General features: G+C 39.1%; 1 pseudogene; it reads left to right on the top strand.

Moving 5' to 3' along the window:
- The first annotated feature begins 5276 nt into the window (after window positions 1–5276).
- Window positions 5277–6000, top strand: LOC608978 (annotated as a pseudogene).
- The last annotated feature ends 7597 nt before the right edge of the window (window positions 6001–13597 follow it).

A 13597-nucleotide genomic window follows, 5' to 3' on the forward strand; every position in this document is an offset into this window, starting at 1 on the left:
GTGGAGTGCCTGGATGACATCGTTGGTTGGGCAACCAGCTCTTGGTTTCGGCTCAGGTCACTATATTAGAGTTGGGAGATTGAGCCCTGAGTGGGGCTCTACACTCAGCAGGGAGTCTGCCTGAGATTTCTCTCCCTCTCCCTCTATCCTTCCACCCCTTGTATGCACACACTAGCTCTCTCTAACATAAACAAATAATTTTTTTAAGAAGAAGAAGAAAGAACATATACTGGCTCATAAAATTATCCGTATCAAGCATAAAAGAATTTAAATCATACAAAGTTATCTGACCACAAAGGGATTAAGTTAAAAATCAAAAACAGCAAAAAAAAAAAAAAAAAAAAAAAAAGCTTCAAACATATGGAAACTTAAAAGCACACTTAAATAATCCATAAATCAAACAGGAATTTTCAAGGGAAGTCAGAAAATACTTTAAACTGAATGAAAATAAAAATATAACATACAAAAAGGTGTGATATGTAGCTAAAGCAGTGTTTATGCAGTAATCATCTCATTACATACTAATATTAGGAAAGAAGACAGTCTCAGATCCATAAGCTAAATTTCCATCTTAAAAAAAGTATAATAAACAAAAATATCACAAAAGGGAAGAATTAGTAAAGATAAAAGCAGAAATCAATGAGATTAAAACTAACTAAATAAAAAAAAAAGAGGGGTGGGGCACAAGAGAAAACAAAACCAAAAGGTGGTTTTTTGAAAAGATCATTAAAATTGAAAACCTCTAGCAAGACCAACAAGAAAATAGGAGAAAAGACACACTTACCAATTATCAGGAAAGAAAGAAGGAATCACTACAAATCTCACAGATGTTAAAAGAATGATAAACGAATACTACTACACAGAATTCAATGCACATAAATAGAACCACTAAGATGAATCAGACCAATTCCTTAAAAACTTTGAAATATTAGGGAAACAAAAGCAAAAATAAACTATCAGGACTTCATCAAAATAAAAAGCTTCTGCACAGTGAAGGAAGGAAACAATCAACAAAACTAAAAGACAACCTATAGAATGGAAGAAGATATTTGCAAATGACATCTGATAAAGGGTAAGTATCTAAAATCTATAAAGATTCAACACCCAGTAAATAAATAATAAATAATCCAGTTTAATAATGGACAGAAAGGGTGGGATCCCTGGGTGGCGCCGCGGTTTGGTGCCTGCCTTTGGCCCAGGGCGCGGTCCTGGAGACCCAAGATCGAATCCCACATCGGGCTCCCGGTGCATGGAGCCTGCTTCTCCCTCTGCCTGTGTCTCTGTCTCTCTCTCTCTGTCTATCATGAATAAATAAACAAAGTCTTTAAGAAAAAAAAAAGAAAAAAAAAGAAAGGGTGCCTGGATAGCTCAGTCAATTAAGTGTCTGCCTTTGGCTCAGGTCATAATCTCAGAGTCATGAGATTGAGCCCTACATCAGGCTCCCTGCTCACCGAGGAATCTGCTTTTTCCTCTCTCCCTGCCCCTACCCCCACTCATGTGCTCGCTCTTGCTCTCTCTCTCTCTCTCTCTCTCTCTCCCCCAAATAAATAAATAAATAAAATATTTTTTTTAAATGGGAAGACATGATAGACATCATTCCAAAGAACACATCCAGATGGCTAAGAGACACATGAAAAGATGCTCAACATCACTCATCATCAAAGAAATACAAATCAAAACTATAACGATGTATCACTTCACCAGTAGAATGTCTAAAATTAACAACACAGGGTATGACACTTATTGGCAAGGATACAGAGAAAGGGAACCCTCTTACACTGTTGGTGGGAATGTGAACTGGTGCAGCCACTCTGGAAAACCGTATGGAGGTTCCTCAAAAAGTTGAAAATAGGGAGTGGGCAAATAACCGCGGCTCTCCAGGCGGCCCGATGCTCGCACCACGTCGAGGCGCAAGCAGGCGAAACCCCAGCACATCAACTCGGAGGAGGACCAGGGCGAGCAGCCCCCGCAGCAGCGGGCCCCGGAGTTTGCAGATGCGGCTGCAGCGCTGCGGGCCGCGGGGGAGCCGGGGGCTCCAGTGAACCACCCGGGGACCGGCAGTGAAGCCAACAGGGATGGAATGACTGCAAAGAGGACTCGTCGGGAGGAGACTCACATCTGTGAGAAATGCTGTGCAGAGTTCTTCAGCTTCTCGGAGTTCTTAGAACATAAGAAAAATTGCACTAAAGCCCCACCGGTGCTCATGATGAACGACAGCGAGGGGCCGGTGCCTCGGGAGGAGCTCCCCGGGGGCTGGCCACGCGCCGCACAGCCCCGGCGGCCGAGCAGCCTGCCATCAACATTTATCCGAGCCCAGCCAACCTATGTCAAAGTCGAAGTCCCTGGTGCGTTTGTTGGACCTGCTACCCTGTCCCCAGGCACGACACCTTTGCTAACGGCCCAGCCACGCCGACAGGCCAAACAACACGGCTGCACACGGTGTGGGAAGAATTTCTCCTGGGCGAGCGCTCTTCAAATTCACGAGCGGCCACCCTCACTGGGGAGAAGCCTTTCGTGTGTGACATATGTGGGTGAGCTTTTACCACCAAAGGCAACTTGAAGGTCCACTGTATGACGCATGGGGCCAACAATAGCTGGGCACGCCGTGGGAGGAAGCTGGCCATCGAGAACACCATGGCTCTGTTAGGAACTGATGGGAAGAGAGTCCCTGAGATGTTTCCAAAGGAAATCTTGGCCCCTTCGGTGAACATGGAAGCAGTACACCACCGTGCTCAATGGAGGTCTGGCCATGAAGACCAATGAGATCTCTGTGATCCAGAGTGGGGGGATTCCTACCCTCCCAGTCTCCCTGGGGGCCAGCTCCATTGTGAACACCACCACTATCTCCGAGATGGATGGCTCCCAGGCTGCCATCAGTGCTGAAGTGGAAAAACCAGGTGCTGCCAACAGCGTCCCCAAACACCAATTCCCTCACTTCCTCGAAGAAAATAAGATTGCAGTCAGCTAAGCTCTTTGTCAAGGGAGAAATGCAGGCAGAATGACCTCTAGAACTCTACTTTTTTTTTTTTCCTTGTTAAAAGAACCCATCTCCTCCTGTTTTTCTTACTGATGTGCAAATGATGTTTACAGTTGTGATCACAACCTCAGGCAAGTCCTACAATCAGATGTTGTTATGCTGCTTTGCAAAAAAAAAAAAAAAAAAAAATTGAAAAAATCGAAAAAAATCAAGAAAGAGAAAAGAAATTGAAAAAAGAAAAAAATTGAAAAAGAAAAAAACAAAAAATACTAAAACATATACAGACTAGAATTTTTTTTTCTTTAATTTTGGAAAGAAGCGGGTCCTGCAAAGTAGTGTTGTTACTTGCGACAAACTGTATACATAAAACCTTTGTACAACCAAGAGTAACTATTTACAAAGACTATCCTCCTATTTCAAGTTGGAACTTACTGAACTACAATGGACAAGACAACTGTTAGCCTAATTGGGGGAGGGGGTATTGTATACTTCCCTGGTGACTGTATGCGGGTACATGGACAAGATCTGGCATCTGTTTAGGGACCTGTTTCGTATGACACCCCCCCCCATCCCTGTACCCATCCTTCCTTTTTTTTTTTTTTTTTTTGTTCCTGAATGTACTTTTTTTTTTTCTTTAAGGTTGTAGAATTACAAAATTCCTTCAACCTTGGGACCTTAGGTAGGATACCCTCAAATGGACTGGTTTAGTCCTTAGGGAGTCAATGTGTGTTGCTGCTTATTTAAATAGAGTTCATTCGGAGCCCCAAGAGTGCCAATGTACTCCCTACACTTTCCAGATGCCTCCTTCCTGAGCTACCAGGAGGGCTAGGCACCTAAGCAGGGACCCTCAGGTGACTTAATTTGGTTCGCCAGTGCCTACTCGATCAAAGACCTGGGTTTTCCTTCTTGAAGAAACTCACAGAAAGGGCATATTTCTTACAGGTTCACATACTACTTTGTACAAAAAAATGTCCTTGGTGCAGCTTATGCCAAGTTAGTATGAAGATTGTTCTTGAGTATTGCATGAAGGCTATGATGTTCGAACAGGCAAGTCATGGGTGTGAAAGCTTTAATTTATCTACCTCATTTATTTTTTATTTTTGTAGCCATAGTGTCTATTTTCCTATTTTATGACCGCTGAAGTGTTCTGACACCCTGTCTTAAACCTGAGTTGACATGTGGTGGGAGCAGCTGGACGTTGACGATACTTTCATGATTCTTTTTTTCTTTTAACTCTCACCCCCCCCCCCTTTTTTTGTATATGTAATGATGAAACATGCTCTGATGGTTGAACAAGGAAGGAGAAAGAAAGACCTTAATTTCCAAGTGGAGAATCTCCTTCTTTGTGGAAAAGTAGATCAAGACTGTTAACAAAAGTTGGTCTGTGTTATTGCACCTGACTTTAGGATCCAAAAATTTTTTTGCCACGTTGTGCCTTTCCTTCTGGAATTGTAAGTTGAGAACACAATGCTAGTACCTGTTTACACTGTGAAGTGGATATTGTTACAGAGAACACGCCAGAGCCTTTCTCCCTGTTAAGCAAATCATGCCCGTGTGAATGTATAATCTGTGGAGAAACCCCTGTAGTTTTTACCTGCTGATGCTGTCTGTCTTGTTGGAGAATAAATTTTGGATGTTTCTTTTTTCTCCCCCCCCCCCCAAAAAAAAAAGTTAAAAATAGAGCTCCCCTACAATTCAGCAATTGTACTACTAGGTTTTTACCCAAAGGATACTAAAATACTGATTCAAAAGTATACATGCACCCCCATGTTTATAGCAGCATTATCAATAATAGCTAAATTATGGAAAGAGACCAAATGTCCATCCACAGATAAGTGGATAAAGAAGAAGTGGTATATGTATACAATGAAATATCACTCAGCCATAAAGAAGAATGAAATCTTGAATGATGTGGATAGAGCTAGGGAGTATTATGCTAAGCAAAATAAGTCAGTCAGAGGACAAATACCATTTGATCTCACTCATATGTGGAATTTAAGAAACAAAATAGATGAACATGGAGGGGAGGAGAGAGGCAAACCAGAAAACAGACTCTTAACTATAGAAGAAAAACTGAGGGAGGGTTAGAGGAGGGGAGGTGGGCAGAGGAATGTGTTAAATAGGTGATGGGTATTAAAGAGGACACTTGTGATGAGCACTGGATGTTGGATGGAAGTGATGAATCACTAAGTTCTACACTGAAACTAATATTACATTGTATGTTAACTAACTGGAATTTAAATAAAAATTTGCACTTTTCCAACGGGCTACATACACTGCATGCAAATTAGTCATTTCCAGGAAACGGGTGCTGGCTTTGTAGGCTTCAACATGGAGACAACTAGGGGAACTGCTGAGCCGGTTCCTGGGGAACTGGTGTCTGTGGCACATGCTCTTTCTCTCCCAGCCGAGTCTTATGGCAATGATCCTGATATCAAGATGGCTTGGGCCATGAAAGCAATGCAGCATGCTGAAGTCTACTACAAGCTGATTTCATCAGTTGACCCACAGTTCCTGAAACTCACCAAAGTGGATGACCAAATCTATTCTGAGTTTCGGAAAACTTTTGAGAAACTCAGGATAAATGTGTTGGATCCAGAAGAACTCAAATTAGAGTCCACTAAAGAGAAGTGGAGACCATTCTGCTTGAAGTTTGACGGGGTTGTAAAAGACTTCAACTGTGGTACTTTGCTGCGACTGGACTGTTCTCAGGGCTACAATGAGGAAAATACCATCTTTGCCCCAGGATACAATTTCTTGCTATTGAAATTGCTCAGAACCGGGAAGGCTATAACAAAGCAGTTTACACCAGTGTTCATGACAAAGAAGAGAAAGAAGGCAACCATGGAAGAGAGAAAGGAGCTGACAGTGGACAAGCAGAAGAGAAAGGAGCCAACAGAGAAAGAGAAAAAGCAAAAACCAACAAAGGAGAAGAAAAAGAGAAAGAAGCCAACAAAGAAATCAGCAAGACTGGTGAAACAGCTATGTTAGGGATACAGGGAATAGCACTCTGGAAGCTGTGACTCAGCTAAGTCTACAGATTCCATGATGCCACTTGCACAGACCCCTGTGGTTAAATGTATGTCCAGGGCACCTGGGTGGCTCAGTAGTTGAGTGTCTACCTTTGGCTCAGGGTGTGATCCCAGAGTTCCAGGATTGAGTCCCACATCCGGCTCCTGCAGGGAGCCTGCTTCTCCCTCAGCCTACGTCTCTGTCTCTCTCTGTGTGTCTCTCATGAATAAATAAATAAAATATTAAAAAAAAAACTTGCAGAGTAAAATAAAATAATAAAAAATAATTTTTTTAATTTTTAACTTCAAAATATCAAAATTCATGAAAATTGCCTTAAATAACCCAAATTGCCTTATAACTAATGAAAGAGTTGAATCTATAGTCAAAATCTTCTGAAAAGAGATTTCCAGGTCCAGATGGTTTCACTGGAGAATTCGGCCAAACATTTAAAAAAGATATTACATCGGATCCCTGGGTGGCTCAGTGGTTTAGTGCTGCCTTTGGCCCAGGGCCTGATCCTGGGGTCCCTGGATCGAGTCCCACATCGGGCTCCCGGGTGGAGCCTGCTTCTCCCTCTGCCTGTGTCTCGCCTCTCTCTCTCTCTCCCTGTGTCTGTCATGAATAAATAAATAAAATCTTAAAAAAAAAGATATTACACAAATTCTACACAGTCTCGTCCAGAAAATAGAAGAGGAGGGAACACTTCTCAACTAATTTTATGAAGTTAGCATGACCTTGATGACAAAACCAAAGACAGTACAAGAAAACTATAGACTAACATCCTTCATGAACAAAGATGCAAAAATCCTCAACAAAATATCACCAAATCTAATCCAGTAATATAAAAAATACACCATGACTAGGTGGAAAAAGAAACCTCATTCAACGTCTTAAAAATTAATCAATGTGGGGCACCTGGGTGACTCAGTGGTTGAGCATCTGTGGCTCAGATGGTGATCCCAGAGTCCTGGGATCAAGTCCCATATCAGGCTCCCGGTAGAGAGCCTGCTTCTCCCTCTGCCTCTCTCAATAAATCTTTTAAAAAATTAAATTAAAAAAATCTTCAGCAAACTAGGAATAGATGAGATCTTTCTCAATGTATTGAGAAAAGGCATTCTCAAAAAAAAAACCTACAGCTAACATATACTTACATGAAACAGTGAATGCTTTCCTTCTAAGGCCAGGAACTTGACAAAGATGTCTACTCTCAAGACTCCAACTCAATATTACTAGAATTCCAAAGAAATAAAGTGAAATAAAGTAAGAAATAAAGCAAAAAATAAAATAAAATGCATACAGATTAGAACAGTTTCACAATGTGTAGAAAAGCCAAGAAATCTACTTTTAAAACTTCCTAGAGCTAATAAATGTATTTAACAAGATTGAAGGCTACACAGCCAACACAAACACCGATCATATTTTCATACGGCAGCAATAAGCAATTGGATACCAAAATTTAAAACACAATACCACTTAAAATAGCTCCAAAAAATGAAATATCAAGGTATACATCTAAGGAAACTTTTACAGGAACTGTATACCATAAACCTCAAAACACTGATTTTAAAATAGATGTGAATAAATGAAGAGACATATTATGATCAAGGACTGGAAGACTCAACAAAGTAAAGATGTCATTTGATCTATAGGTTTAATGGAATTGCAATCATAATCTCAGCGATATTCTTGGCAATATAGGCAATCTAATTCATATATTTATATGGAAAAGCAAAGAGACTAGAGCAGCCACAATAAATTTGAAAAAAAAAAAGTTGGAGCAATCACACTACTCTATTTTAAGATTTACTACAAAGCTGCAATGACCAAGAGTATATTATTAGTGGAGAAATAGATACAAAGCAATGGAAAAGAAAAGAACCTAGAAATAAAATCACAATACATTAATTTTTACCTTGATGCAAAGGCATTTCAATGAAGATAGGGTAGTTTTTTTAAACAAATGATGTTGGAACAATTGGGCATCCGTATGGGGAAAAAAACCTCAACCCATACCTGTACCATACACAAAAATTAGCTCAAAATGAGTTATAAATATAAATGTAAAGTGTAAAACTATATAATGGTTAGAAGAAGAAATATAAAAAGATTCATGGCCTGGGATTAGGCAAAGTTTTGGGACATGACACCAAAGACACAATCTATAAAAGAAAAATTTGTACTTAATCCAAATTAAAAGCTTTTACTCTATAAATGATACTGCTAAGATAATGAAAGACAAGCTAGAGACTGAGACAAGTTATTTGCAAATCATATGTCTGATAGAGGACTTGTATTCAGCATATATATGTATTTTTTTTTAATTCTCAAAACTCAATAATGAGACAGCAACTCAACTAAAAGATGAGAAAAAAAAACTTGAAAAAAACTTTCACTGAAGAGGATATTCAGAAGGCAAATTGGTGTAGTCTAACACCAATTTCAGTCAGCAGGGAAATGCAAATAAAACCAGGATGAAATATTACCCAACACCTATTAAAATGGTAAAAATGAAAAATAATTGACAATACCAGGTGCTGACAAGTATGCAGAACAACTGTAACTCTCAAATACTGCTGATAGAAATGCAAAATGGCACAGCTACTCTGTAAAGTCATTTGGGAGTTTTTTTTAATAAAATTAGATGTATCTGATAATTCTACTCCAAAATATTTAGGAGAAAGAAGTCCATGTTCACAAAAAAATTGACACATGGGAGGTTACAGTAGCTCTAACAAAACTGCCAAAAATTAGAGAAAATCAAATGTCCTTAAATTGGTGAATGAATAAGCAAATTTGGTGTACCTTTACAATAGACTACTACTTGGCAATAGAAAAGAATGCACTATTGATACATGCAACAACTTAAATAAATCAAAAAGGCACTAAATGGAGTGAAAAAAATCTAATCTCAAAAAGTTACATATAGAATGATTCCATTTATGTAACATTCTTGAAAAAATAAAACTATATGATGGAAGAAGACTAGTAGTTTCCAGGGCCTAGGAGTCAGAGGAGGGTGTGATACAAAGATAGAATAGGAGGGAACTTCAGGCAGATGATGAAACTATTCTATATCCTGAGTGTGGTTGTGGTTACACAAATATATACAAGTATTAAGACTCATAGAACTGTCCACTAAAAAAATGATAATTTAAGTGTATGTTAACTGTTTATAAACATTTTTAAAGTAAGATAGGACAGTTTTTGTTGGCCACAGCTCAATACATGCCAAAAGTGTGATTTGATTACTAAGAAAACCCCCATAAACAGCAAAAGCAAAACCGTCTTAGGCTGCATTAATGGAAGAATTAAATCCAAATCAAAGAAAGTATTGGATCTTATACTGATCAGACCACACTTACAGTTTTCTATTCTCTTTAGACATTGATAAAATCAACTATCTAGAGGAAGGAGACCAGAATGAATAGAGAATGGTGGAAAGAAGATATTTAGCCTGGAAAAGAGAAGGAATGACACGGCAATTCTCTTACTCTATTAGAAAAATTGCTCAATTGTTTACTAAGTCTTATTTTGTATCACTCCTCACGAAAGAATTGGCTCCCTGGGAAATAGTCACAAGAAGGCAGACCTCAGATTACTATAAAGAAAAGCTTTCTGATAATTCAAGTCATGAATAAGTACAATGACCTGCCTAGAGAAGCAGTGAGCTTCTCATCGTTGGAAATCATTGGACATGTTTAAGCAGATGTTAAATAACCATCTGTCAAGGTTATCCTCAAAGGGATTACTTACTTCACTGAGTAGGAGACTGATCTCTTTAACCTCTCGAGTCTCTTCAAACTCCATCTCCTGTATTCTAAATTATAAAGGTTGTTATAAATCATCCCCCACCCCTGCTGAGTGTATCTCCAAGTCTCTACAATTCATTGGATTGTACATTAGGTACAGAGTGCTCCCAAAATCCCTTCGGATTCATCCTAAAACTGATGGTCCCAGAACAGCCTTCGAGGGGCTGTTTTAATGATTTCCAACCTGCAACAGTAAAGATATGCAGAGGAACATGTGAAAAAATCAAACTTGTGCAAAGAATGGATAACTTCTAATAAGAATGTATAGGGAATATTTGATTCTGCTCTATTAATGCTTGATGAGTTATTGTATCTTCCCAAAAATGAACTAAAATGAGGTTTGAGATTGTTTTTGACTTCCCTGACCTTGTCATTGCTCTAGTCTAGAAAAGGAAACTGGAAATTTCCAGGTCTTAAAATTTACCAAAGGGCAAAAAGAAATACCCCTATTCTTTCCCGTTCGTCTCAATTATTTGAATCTCACTCTTTATATTTTACTCTCTAGTCTTCTCAGCAAGAATTATCTCAGTCTAAACATTCCAAAAGTCTGGCAGTAAGTAAGGAGCAAGAGTGCCTAGTTAAGGTTATCATGGGCAGCATCAAGGCAGGTTCAGCAGTCATCAGGCTGACAGGAATTGGGACAAGGGGAAGGCTATGGAGATAAGTTTCATCCAGCAGGACATGAATCAAGCCAAGTGATCACTATTGATATATCTGAGGTTGGAAGTACAAGATTTAAAACAGTAGATCCAGGCATGACTTAGATAAGACTTCAATTAGACATCGTGTGGCACTCCAATGATTCCAAGAGAGCCAAGTTGTGTGCCCAAGTCCAAGGCTGTAATGATGCCTTCCCACATCAGAGTCCGCAGGCCTACCTGGCCTCATCCTCTTAGTAGAACTCTCATTCTGAATTATTTACTAAAGTCTTTTTGACTCTTTTTGGGGTGTTCCTGAGGGTACAGCTGTTCCCTTTGCAAGTCCATTATAGAATTAAAAGTCTGTTTGGCAGACAAAAATAATCTATAGTATGAGAAGATCACTCATTGTGGTAGGTAATCACTGGAAGGGAGCATAGTTGGGGGTTCTGGGGTTCTGGTAAGGTTTCTTGATCTAGGTGTATTCAGATTGAAAATCCTAGTTGTATACTTATGATCCCCATACTTTTCTGTATCTATGTTATCATAATATAAATATAAAATTAAAATGTTCCCAAGATAAGGGAAAAGCCCTGAGCAGCAGCTTCACAAGGCCACTCTGGCTACTGGGCGGCCAGGAGTACAATCACTTAGCCAGAGCGCTAGACTCTCAGTCCTCTTCCTTTCTTTCCCTGTGTGTGTGGCTGCTCACACATGCTCACTCATACGTGTGCACACACCCAAACACAAACAAGATGAGGCACCAGAGGCAGCAAGCACAGTCCAGAGGAGGGCTTTTTGCCTTATCTTCCCAACCCTGACCATAACTCCAGGACTTGGCTCATGTCCTTCTAAGGACCAAGATTTGAAATTCTACTCCTCAGTGTTGAAAAGGGGTCCTCCTTCTCTTGGTAGAAATCCAGACTTCTGAGATGAAGAAAATAAGATAACTTTAAGCATCAGTAAACTAATGACACCATATGTGTAGAGTTATGTATATTTAGCAAAAAAACAAAAAAAAAAACAAAAACAAAAACAAAGAAGTACATCAAAATGTTAACGGTTTTTATTTCTGAGACATGGGATGAGTTGCATTTTTTTCTTTGTCTTTTTCTCTCATTTTTATATTTTCTATAATGATTGAATACTACTTTATAATAAGAAAATACATGCTATAAATAAAAATTTATGTTTATATATTACATTAGCACTTCCAACTCTACAAGCATAAGTTTTCTCAGTGGGTTCTCTGTCTAGTTTTGATACAAGTCCTTTATTGGACAGGAGTTCGGCAAATTTTTTTTTCTTTTCTTTTCTTTTTTTTTTTTTCTAGATTTTATTTTTTTTAAGAGGCAGAGAGAGTGAGAGAGAGAGGCAGAGGGAGAAACAGACTCCCCACTAAGCAAAGAACCTGATGTAGGGCTCTTGATCCCAGGACTGGAAGATCATGACCTGAGCCAAAGACAGATGCTTAACTGACTGAGCCACCCAGGCACCCCTCGGTAAATATTTTCTTTCAGTCCATGGTTTGTCTTTTAACAGTCTGTTTTAAAACAAACAGACTCTCTTAACAGTCTGTTTTGCAGAGCAGAGGTCTTAGATTTAAATAAAGTCCAACTTACCACTTTTTTTGTTTCATGGATTATTCTTTTGGTTGTATCTAAAAACTCATCACCATCTATTGATTCTTACAATAATTCTCTGATATTATTACCTCCATTTTGCAAATGAGGAAACCAAACCTCAAAGGTGAACTTGACTAAGCTCATGTGAGCAAAACTAATGGATTTGGGACTGATAAATTCCAATACTCATTCCACTATGCAATGTTGTAATGCTATCTAACTCTGTTCTTCTTTTTGTTTTCTTTGCCTTTCTTTCCTCTTTTCTTGGAAGCTTATTTTTTAAGGTTTTTTTTTTTTTTTAAACCTAGGGAAAACATGTCTTGCCAGAAGACATGACAACTTCCAGAGAATAAGAGATTGATGAAGCTGGTCCAAAGGTTATCACAACGGCATTGATAGAAACATGCTCTAAGGTGCAGTGTCAAGTGTTGTGGAAGCTAAGGGCTCATTTCTCTAGAAACACACATACTCACATTTTGCATACAATTTTAGGTGTTCTGGATGCCATTGCTGCTTTATAATTAGTTTAGCACCTGGCCGTCTGGGATACATATGAAATAATATAAAGAAATAACATCTATGAAAGCACTACCATAGCTCCTGTGTAGAGGAGGCACTCAATAAATTCTCATTTAATCTGAAGTCTGATTAATTTGATTAATAGTACTTTTTGCCTTCAAGCAAGGAATCTATACCCACTGGGTTTAATATAGTCTGGTTACAAGAATTCGCCACAGGGTGTCACTATTGTTCTAGAGAAAAAATTAACAGCATTAAACCATCCCCCTCCTTCCCCCCGCCCCCCACTCCACCCCACCCCTTTAATTTAAAAAACAAAGTGATGACTGTGTGGTGAGGAGGGGGTGAGGAAGGGCATTACTTTTGTATTCTAATAGCTTTTTAAATTTTTAATATTAACACAATTCATTGCTTTTGAATGTCATAAAAATGTTGCATCAACATATTTTGGGTTACTGAGCAGTTGTCCAGGGTGTAAAAAAAAATTAAAAAGCACTGTTTGGGTTCAGAAAGTTTACTTCACTCCAGAGGATCCATGGGGAGTCTCAGTGACTCATTTACTCATTCATCAAAGATTTGTTGCCTGCTGTGTGCTATGCATTATGTAAATCATAGTATATCCAGAGGTTTGGCATATCTAGTCACTTTCACAATGGCTCTGAGTGATTAGACCCCTGCTTAGAGTAGCAATAGGATAGGGATTTGGTTCAGGATTCCTATAGAGAATTGTTCACCCCAAACAGCCTCTCATAGTTATTCGACCTGATAAATCTCATAATAGTCCTACATCCTAGCATGCTGCCTGGGGTAATATCCATCCATCACTACTAAAATGAGCAGCAGTCACCTGTAAAATATCCACCTGGCATGTGCCTTCCTCCCTCTGGGCACCACTGATGGCACAGATAAAGGGACAAAGACAACAACATTCAGATGAGCAGTTTTGTTTTGTTTGTTTTTTAAGTAGGCTCCACGCACAGGGTAGGGCTCAAACTCAGGATCCTAAGAAGGAGAGTC

Source organism: Canis lupus, chromosome 36 (assembly GCF_011100685.1).
Source record: "Canis lupus familiaris isolate Mischka breed German Shepherd chromosome 36, alternate assembly UU_Cfam_GSD_1.0, whole genome shotgun sequence".
NCBI classification, from domain to species: domain Eukaryota; kingdom Metazoa; phylum Chordata; class Mammalia; order Carnivora; family Canidae; genus Canis; species Canis lupus.